General features: G+C 55.9%; 1 pseudogene; it reads left to right on the forward strand.

Annotated features, from left to right (window-relative positions):
- The first annotated feature begins 2,131 nt into the window (after positions 1 to 2,131).
- Positions 2,132 to 5,724, forward strand: LOC123456385 (annotated as a pseudogene).
- Positions 5,725 to 9,954: the final 4,230 nt, after the last annotated feature.

A 9,954-nucleotide genomic window follows, 5' to 3' on the forward strand; every position in this document is an offset into this window, starting at 1 on the left:
GGCAAGCCCAATAAACTAGCCTTTTTTTTATGCGAGAGAGTGAGAGTAAGAACTCACATGTGCCAGAGAGAATTGGTGTGCCAGGGCTTCCAGCCAGTGCAATCAAACAGGCAGATAGAGAGAGAGAGAGAGAATGGGCCTGCCAGGGCCTCCAGCCACTGCAGACTAGCTCCAGATGCATGCACCCCCTTGTGCATCTGGCTAACATGGGTCCTGGGGAATCGAGCCTTGAACCGGGGTCCTTAGGCTTCACAGACAAGTGCTTAACCTCTAAGCCATCTCTCCAGCCCTTTTTTTTTTTTTTGGTCTTTTGGGGGCAGGGTCTCTCTGTAGCCCAGGCTCACCTGGAATTCACTACATAGTCTCTGCGTGGCCTCGAACTCACAGAAATCCTCCTACCTCTGCCTCCCAAGTGCTGGGATTAAAAGCGTGTGCCACCACAGCCTGACTGATCTTTGGTCTTCTTTTCTTTTCTTTCTTTTTTTTATTTTTTTAAAAAACACTCTCATCATGGCAGTATTTTTTTTGGGAAATATAAACAGAGACAGAAATCAATTCATAATTTATACCATTAGCATGCACTTAACTGGCAAGAGAAGTAGCAAGTTCTTACAGAATGTACTGTAGGAGAAAGTTGTAGCATCAAGGCAACAAAAATTTGCATTTTAGAAATATTTTTCTATGGTACTTTTTACACTGATACTAATTTTTAAGTAAATATGAGCAACAGTTTATGCTCCCCAGCATGTCAGAGAACATTGTTTTTTTTCCCCAAATATTTATTTATTGGAGAGAGAGAAAGGCAGATAGAGAGAGGGAGAGAGAGAGAGAATGGGTGCGCCAAGACCCCTAGCCATGCAAATGAACTCCAGATGCATACGCCACCTTGTGCAGCTGGCTTACATGTGACCTGGGGAATCGAACCTGGGTCCTTTGGCTTTGCAGGCAAGCTTCTTAACCACTAAGCAATCTCTCCAGCCCTCTGCCCAAAGAACACTCTTATATTGACAATCTGATCATATATTCTACATCCTGGCAGTTGCTGATTCTTTAGTCTGTCACCAGGTATACATTTATATATGGGAAAAGGACTTACACACTTTTAGATCTTTGGTCTTTTGAGTCTGGTTTATTTCCCTCAGCACAGTGTCATCAAGGTTCGTCCATGTCATAGCATGCCTTAAGACTTCCCTTTGTGGTTAAGACACTTGTTTGAGAAGCCAAAGGACCCAGTTTCAATTTTCCAGTACCCACGTAAGCCAGATGCATAAGGTGGTGCATGCTTCTGGAGTTTGTTTGCAGGGGCTGGAGGTCCTGGTGTGCCCATTCTCTCTCTCTCTGTCTCTCTCTCTCTCTGTCAAACAAAGAAGAATAAAAATATGTTTAAACAAAGACTTCCTTCATAATGTTGAATAGGTATTCTGCGATGTACCTTTGCCATATGTTGCTATCTGTCACTGAGCAGCGGACGCTGGCTTTGTCTCCTCTGGGCTTTGGTGCACAATATCACACTGCCCTATGCGTCAGGGCACGTGTGTCTCTTGGAAACTGTCCCCATTATCCACACGAGCACAGAGAGTCTCTGGAGAAGGGGGTGGCTATCCCAGTACCCACAGCGAGGACCTGGCAAAGGAGAGATTCTCATCTTGCACGTTCCCCCAAAGGCACGACTTTCTCTGCCCAAGCCCTGTCCTTTCCTTCCCCACCACCCAGCGGCAACTCTGGAGCTAGACTGTTTAATCTCGAACGTTTAAGGGAGGGGCTGGGGAGATGGCTTAGCGGCTAAGGCGCTTGCCTCAAAAGCCAAAGGGCCCAGGTTCGATTCCCCAGGATCCACGTAAGCCAGATGCTCAAGGTGGCGCATGTGTCTGGAGTTGGTTTGCAGCGGCTAGAGGCCCTGGTGCTCTATCTCTCTCTTTCTCTCTGAGTCTCAAATAAATAAAAAAAAAAAATAGAAAATACTTTTTAAAAGTTCAAGGGTAGAGACTTGGTAGTTCAACCACAGCCATCTCCCATCTCTGCCTCCTGCCACAGCCTCTGTGTCCTGAAGCATATGACAGTGACGTGCTTTGTTCTCATTGCCCAGGTACAGGCAGAATGCCTGCCTGTGTGCCGGGCATGTGCTGGCCACATGTCGAGAACCCTGGGACATGATGAGCTTGGCCTGTCGCTCACAGCTGCTCCAGTGCCTGGGGCGGGTGCCTGCATGCAGCAGGCGCTCCATGATTGCCCCGTGGAGGAAGAGAGCCGCAGCTGTGGGGACAGGCTCCTAAACTGCCTGTCACTCACTGTCGCTCACGCAGAGAGGTTGTCCAGGTCCCTCTTCTTCGTGAGGGGTGTACGGAGAGGTTTCCCCAGTCTGGTAGCAGCTGCGGGGACAGTGTGGGGATGGCCAGCCCCGAGCCCTGACCAGCTGCAGAAGCCACCTCCCTTTGGTTCTACAGGTCACGTTTGTGCCCGCAGACTCTGACCTCCAAGGCATCCTGGCCCCGAAGGCCCTGGGCCTGCTGGAGAACGGGCTGACGGAGGTCAAGAGGTAAGCGCACTGGGCGGACCCTCGGCCCGACCTCTCAGGAGGAGGACCAGGACAAGGGGCACTGTCGTGTCCTTTTTTCCGGCTTCCTTTCTTGTCTACCACTTCCTGAGAACACACTTTTAGAAATCACGGGTTGGGGGCTGGACAGATGGCTTAGCGGTTAAGGCGCACGCCTGTGGAGCCAAAGGACCCAGGTTCGATTCCCCAGGACCCACGTAAACCAGATGCACAAGGGGGCGCATGTGTCTCGAGTTTGACTTTGCAGTGGCTACAGGCCCTGGTGTGCCCGTTCTCTGTGTGTGTGAGGTTTAGCAGAACTCTGGGTTCACCATCTTCCATTTTGCTATCACACCCTGCGGTGGCCTTCGTGGGCATCAAGGGTCACCAAGCTCGGAGTCAGGTCATAGCTCTGCCACTTAATTTATACGCCTTGCTGGACCTCTGCATCTGTGACCTGCATACAGTGATGTTCCCCCTGAAGGTGTCTTGTGAGTTCCAAGGCTGACGCGTCCAGAGTAGACAGGGCCATATTGAGTACACTGATGTCCACTTGACAATCTTCCGTCCCCTGTCCCCAGCCCCCAGCCCCCCTACGTCAGGCTGTGGGAGGAAGCTGCCTATGACCAGAGCCTGCCGGACTTCACCCATATCCAGATGAAGGTCATGGGCTACAGAGAGGACCCCCGGCCCCTGCTGACCCCCGAGTGGACGCTGGGAGCCCCCGGCAGAGGAGAAGGTGGATCTCATACCTCTGCTCAGGCCCCCGTGGAAGCTGCTGTGATCGTTCACAGGGGCTCCGAGGAAGATGAAGGAGAAAGACCCCTAACTCAGGGCAGGTGAGTGAGTGCAGGGTGGGGGGGCACAGGAGTTGGGGGTCACCACCCATTTCCAGGGAGGGGATTGGAGGGCTGGACCGCGCCTTCAATCCCGGCACTCTGGAGGCAGAGGTCAGGAGGATCACGGAGAGTTCGAGGCCAGCTTGGGACTACAGAGTGAATTCCAGGTCAGCCTGGGCTAGAGGGAGACCTTAAAACAAAAACAGACAAAAAAGAATGGGAGGGTGGCAGGGCCACAGTGGGTGGCAGCCCCTTGGGAAGTGACCAGCAGGAGGGGGCAGGCATGGGATGCTCAAAGGCAGACGGCAGCTCTCACGGGCAAATAAAGCTGGGCTAGTACATCTGGTGGGCTCAGATTCCCGCTCTTTGTAAACTTGGCAAGTCCTGGCTCTCCTGGGCCTCGGTGGGTATTCGCTCTCCCTACCTCTTTGATTTCCAGGGGAGGAAACTGAGGCCCACTGTCCTCAGGCCATGGGGGGGGGGGGCTGCGATCGGAAGCCAGGCAGCGTAATCTAGTTCCATGGCCTTTTCCTCTGCAGACCCCCAGCCTATTCCCGAGGCCCTGCGCCCCTGGCCTCCTTCCAGGATGACCTAGACATGGGCTCCAACGAAGGCAACAGCTCCCAGTCATCCCCACTAGACAGGGAGGAGCCACACCCCTCCTCCCCAGGGGCTGGGGACCCCTGGGGGGCCTTTGGATCGTTTCCATGACTTTGCCCTCATCGACGACACCCCCACGTCGGAGGACGCGGCTCTGGAGGGGCAGGCGTGGGGGGCGGCCGGGCCCAACCACCAGCCCCGGTCTCTGAGGGTGAAGGAAGAGGATGCTGCTGACACAGAGCAGGAGGACCCCGAGCCGGAAGGGGAGGATCTGTACTACGGTCTCCCCGACAGCCCCGGGGATCCCCTCCCCGACAAGGAGCTGGGGTTTGAGCCCGACGTCCAAGGCTTAGATGGAACTGCCTCTCGGGTCTAGCCTGGCCGGCCACGCTGCTCACCCCAAGTGACCTCGCGAGGCCTCGGTCTCCCCCGTTTGCAAAGTGGGGTCGTGGGGGAGAGGTGGAAGGAATGCACGGGACGCAGATCTCCCCCAGGGGAGCGCACGCTGTGGCTAAAGCGCAGGTGCCGTGGAGCTGGGCCGAGAACCCGCTCCAGCCAGGCTGCTAGAAACGCTTTCTGCCCCTTAAGCTGGCCTCTCACAGGGACCCCTCCATGGTGCTACCCAGGGCCCCTTGTCCTTTCCTGTGGCTTCTCAGGGCCCTGTACCTGCTCAGTTTTGGTTCTTTGGTGGATCGTGTATGAGTGGGTTTCCTGTCCTAGTCTTGACTGTAGCTCCTTGCTTGCTCCAGGTTCTGAGGTCCTCTGTGACTGACCCCCCGCCCCCCCTGCTGACCTCCTGGCCTTGCCTCTGCCTGGCCCTGTCCTTCTCCTCTTCCAAGGCTCCCCATCTGCTGGGTAACTCGTCCTCATACCCTTGGCCAAAGTGACCTTCCTCTGTCAGCTTTCCTGACGTCCCGTCTCTCCTGGATGGAAGAGTTTCCACTTTGTTATGTCCCCCATGGGGCATGAGCACGGCTGTGGCCTGTCACCTGCTGCCGTCCCAGGGGCGTCAGGCAGGCGTCCTGGCCTTATCCTGGTCTCCAGGGATCCAGAGTCACCAGCCATCAAGCACACTGCAGAGCTCAGCCGATCCAACAACCCTTGAAGATCCTGTCACCCTCCCAAACGCTGACACTCATGTCCGCCCCCACTCCCCGTTCTTGCGCCTTTCTGGAAGGTCATTTAACAGCCAGAAGGACACGCGTGCATCAGCTGAGAGAGGGCGGCTTAATCTCATTTGACTTCCGTTGGCATTGACGGAGTATCTGCCTCTGCCTCGTGCCAGCCACTCACCCGGGGTCTTCAAGGGAGGCGCAACGGTGAATTCCTAATACGGTCCATGACCCCAGAGAGCTCACGATCTAGACAGCATGCTGTATTATAAGTTAGGGTGCCGGAGCTGCGGCAGGGTGTCATGGAAGATCCACACACTCAGAGCTGGCCTGGACCGCCCGGGACTTTGGGGACCTCAGCGTGGGCTGGACTCTGGGCGCAGGTTGGGGTGGGTGGCCCTAGCGAAGGGAAGGAAATGCTGTGGTGTTGGGTGAGCAAGGACGCATGCTTCCCCTCTTCTGGGCCGTTACTACCTCTGTAGGGGAGATGCCAACGCCTTCTATGTGATGCAGATCGTACGGTGTCATGCCTCCACCGCAGGTGGGGTGAGGTGTATGCTGCTGTGATCCGCTGTCATTTGCCTCGGGCACAGTGCCACCGCCAGGAACCAAAATAAAAGTTAAAACCTTTTCCACATCAGAAGGTCACCTCTACTGGCCCGCACATTCTTCTCTGCGAAACTGCCGGCTCCCCCTCAGGGCAGGATAAGTGAGGCATCCTGCCAGCCTGGCCCAGCAGGGCACCAGGGAGCAACAGAGGCGGAGGGGAGGGGGTGTGACTGTGTGGGGAACCTGTGTGGAGTGACTCCCATGCCCCGACCCTACGTCCATTGGAATCACTGTAACCATGTTGGCCTCAGATACCAAGAGCCTCTGGCTGCCAGGCGCAGGGCAGAGGGAGAGCCAGTTCCCAAGAGGTCTGCACAGGGGGTCCCCCGCCACCACCTGCTATGCAGTGAGGGGACCATGTGGCTGATCTTTCGGGGATGTGCCCCTAAACAAAGCCAGCCCATATTGGGCACCGCACTTGGTGCAGAAAGGGCATGTGGTGGACTGGGCCCACGTGTCGGGTCCTTGTGGATGCGTAAGGTCTGAGTCTCTGTCTGGGTGGGAGGCAGACAGGAAGCCGGTGAGTCCTGGGAGTAGGCGTCCATGAATGATCCTGAACGGGAAAAGGCCTGGACAGGAAAGGCAGCATCGGTCACCTTTGGGCTGTGGTGTCTGGTCATTTCGTGGTGTGATCACCTCCCTTTGCCTAGGCCCAATCTTGAGGCTACTTTATTTTTATTTTTATTTATTTATTTGGTTTTTCGAGGTAGGGTCTCACTCTAGCCCAGGCTGACCTGGAATTCACTATGTCGTCTCAGGGTGGCCTCGAACTCACTGGCAATCCTCCTCCCTCTGCCTCCCGAGTGCTGGGATTAAAGGCATGTGCCACCATGCCTGGCTATTTTTGTTTTTTAAAGGAAGAACTCCTTACATTAAAAAAAATATTAATTTAATTTAATTTATTTATTTGACAGAAAGAGGGAGAGAGAGAGAGAGAAAACAGGTGCGCCAGGGCTTCCAGCCACAGCAAATGAACTCCAGATGCGTGCGCCCCCTTGTGCATCTGGCTTGCGTGGGTCCTGGGGAATCAAACCTGGATCCTTTGGCTTTACAGGCAAACGCCTTAACCGCTTAAGCCATCCCTCCGGCCCTGTTTGTGTTGTTTTGAGGTAGGGTCTCTCTGTAGCCCAGGCTGACCTGGAACTCACTGTGGAGTCTCAGGGTGGCCTCGAACTCACGACGGTCCTCCTACCTCTGCCTCCCGAGTGCTGGGGTTAAAGGCGTGCGCCAACTGAGGCTACGTTTGCTGTTCCCTGGCTCGGCCCCTTCCCACTCAGCATCCCTGTGGGTGACTGACAGGACCCTATCATTTCACAAATAAGGAAGGGCTGCAGTTTTGGGGAGCAGGACGCAGCGGCCCTCCCTCTCTCCCATTGTGCCACCCTGAGCTCTCCGGCTGTGCCCAGTGTGGCCACCAGGCCTGACCCACCACTTTGTCTCGCCTCCTGCTTCATCGATTCTCAGTCTCTGAAGGTCACCACACCTCTGCATGTCCCTCCAGGTGAGTAGGCAGGAAGCAAGGTGCCTGCAAAAGCCTGGGCGGGTGTGTGTGTGTGTGTGTGTGTGTGTGTGTGTGTGGGTGTGTGCGCGTGCTGGATGGGGCTGGAAGAGCCAGGTGTGAGTGCGGGCGGAGAGCCCTGGATCGCAGCCCTCTGCCCCAGGCTCCAGTCTGCGTGCCAGGTCAGAAGGTCCCCGCCGGTTTGCTCTCCTGGCTGACCGCGGGAGTTTCCACCGTGAGTGGAAGAGCCAGAAAAGGGGGGACAAAGGAAGACAGGGGTCCTGGCCCCCCCCCCCCCCCGCTTATGGCCGGCTGTGTGATCCAGGGGCCTCATAGCTGTGCATCTACCCCGTTCCGTCACATGATTAGGTGGAGGGGGCAGGACTTCCATTCCCAGGCCTTGTGCCCCATCCAGGCCCTCACTCTCCTGGTCCTCAGAGGAGCCCTGTGGGCACAGCTTATTTCCCCCCTGTGGTCAATGAGCTAAATCTAGAGGTTTTTCTTTTGTTTGTTTGTTTATTTGAGAGCAGCAGACACAGAGAGAAAGGCAGAGAGAGAGAGAAAGAGGCAGATAGAGAGAGAGAGAATGGGCGCGCCAGGGCCTCCAGCCACTGCAAACGAACTCCAGACGCGTGCGCCCCCTTGTGCATCTGGCTAACGTGGGTCCTGGGGAATCGAGCCTCGAACCGGGGTCCTTAGGCTTCACAGGCAAGCGCTCAACCGCTAAGCCATCTCTCCAGTCCAATCTAGAGTACACAAGACCTGCGTTTGTTTGCACTCAGCTTCTGCATTGACTCGGACAAGCCACTGTCTTGCTCTGATCCTTCATGTTTCTGGAGTGTGAGGATGATAATCCCTCACTACGGGGGCCTGTAGGGTAAATGGACTAATGGGTACAGATATCCCTGGCGCATCACAGGCACTCAAAAGGCGACCACCTTCCTTCCCTCTCTGGGGTTTTCCTGTGCAGCAGAGATAGATAGCTCAGCAAGATGGCAGGAGAGTGGATTTGGTGGGAAGGAGTGTGTAGAAAGCTCCCACAAATGTGGGGCTGGAGAGGTGGCTTAGTGGTTAAGGTGCTTGCCTGCAAAGCCAAAGGACCCAGGTTCGATTTTCCCCAGGACCCACATAAGCCAGATGCACAAGGAGGCGCATGCATCTGGAGTTCGCAGTGGCTGGAGGCCCTGGTGAGCCCATTCTCCCTCTTTCTCTCTCTACCTCTTTTTGTCTCTCAAGTAAATAAATAAAATACCTTTTCTTAAAAAAAAAAAAAAAAAAGGGGGGGGGGCTGGAGAAGATGGCTAAGCAGTTAAGGCATTTGACTGCAAAGCCAAAGGACCCGGATTCAATTCCCCAGGATCCACGTAAGCCAGATGCACACGGTGGCACATGCGTCTGGAATTCATTTGCAGTGGTTGGAGGCCCTGGTGCGTCCATTCTCTCCCTCCCTCCCTCCCTCTCTCTCTCTCTCTCTCTCTCTCTCTCTCTCTCTCTCTCTCTCTCTCTCTGCCTCTGTCTCTCAAATATATAAATAAATAAAATAAATTTAAAAAAAAGCTCCCACAAAGGGCACAGCCCCTGCTCTGTGTGCCAGGGACTGAGGGCAGGTGGCAGGGAGCAAAAGCAGGCAAGAATAACTGAGGAGGCTGATGGGGAGGTCGCCGTGGAGTCAGGGAGCCTCCTGGGGAACACAGGGGACACGGGCTATCTGTGCCTGGCTAAGGCAGAGGTTGGGTCTCCTCTCGGCTCCCATTGGCAGGGGCAGAGCCCGCACTCCAGAGCGGCACTCTGAGCCTGTGCCCGGTCCTCACCCAACGAGACTCAGTAACGCCCTTGCCCATCGGTGCCATCCGATTGCCTCCCCGTCCTCCCAAGTGCGGAAGTGTGTCGTTCCCCATTCGACGGGCAACTGAGGCTCATAGAAGCTCGTTAGTCATCTGTCCCTCTTTCCCAGAGGACGGCTAGCTAGCTACGTGGAGGGGACGGAGGGTGTGGGGGGGTAGATCTCTCCAAGACCCTTCCACTCCTGATCCCAGTGCTAACTGGAGAAAGATACAGGCGAACCTGTGGGGCTCGGGGTGTGTGGGTCACATTCTGCTGCGCTAAAGGGGACACATCCTCGCTCCCCTGATTTCCATGACTCCCTGTGGTGTCCCGGAGAGAGGCCAGATTCCTGAGGCTGGCCTCGAGGTCTTTCGTGGCCTGGCCTCAGCTGCCCTTTCCGACAGGATCATCCGACGTGACCCCAGTGACCCCAGTGCCCTTATCCTGCTGGGGCTCTGACGCACCTGCTCACCCATGCCTTTATCCCTTCCTCCTCCAGCCCTTGAGGCCCGGCTCACAATCTGCCTGCTTCCTCCAGCCTGAACCACTTTCTGCCCCTGCCAGGGTGGAACCCACCCCTTCTCCACCCTGTCCTTGGGGGGCGGGGGGTTCTCCACCTCTGCGGGCCTCGGTTCCTGACACTTCTTCCTGAAGTGTCTCTACCCGGCCCGGGACATCTTCAAAGGACAAGGGTCTCTTCTCTCCCCACGTTGCCACCACGTTTTGCTTAGCAAAAGCGAAGAGCTGCCACGGTGCTGGCGGAAAAGAACAGGCCGTGGGGACTCAGGGGTCCGCGCTGCCGCTCAGGGATCGAGGCACAGGGCCTCTCCAGGGTGGTGGTGGTGGTGGTGAGGAGGAGGAGGCACCCATGTGGGAGTATCAGCGCTGGGTTTGAAGCTGGGTTTCCACCTGGCCAGCTCCTTGTGCCCAAGAGACTCA

The sequence above is a fragment of the Jaculus jaculus genome, chromosome 21 (assembly GCF_020740685.1).
Source record: "Jaculus jaculus isolate mJacJac1 chromosome 21, mJacJac1.mat.Y.cur, whole genome shotgun sequence".
Taxonomy (NCBI): domain Eukaryota; kingdom Metazoa; phylum Chordata; class Mammalia; order Rodentia; family Dipodidae; genus Jaculus; species Jaculus jaculus.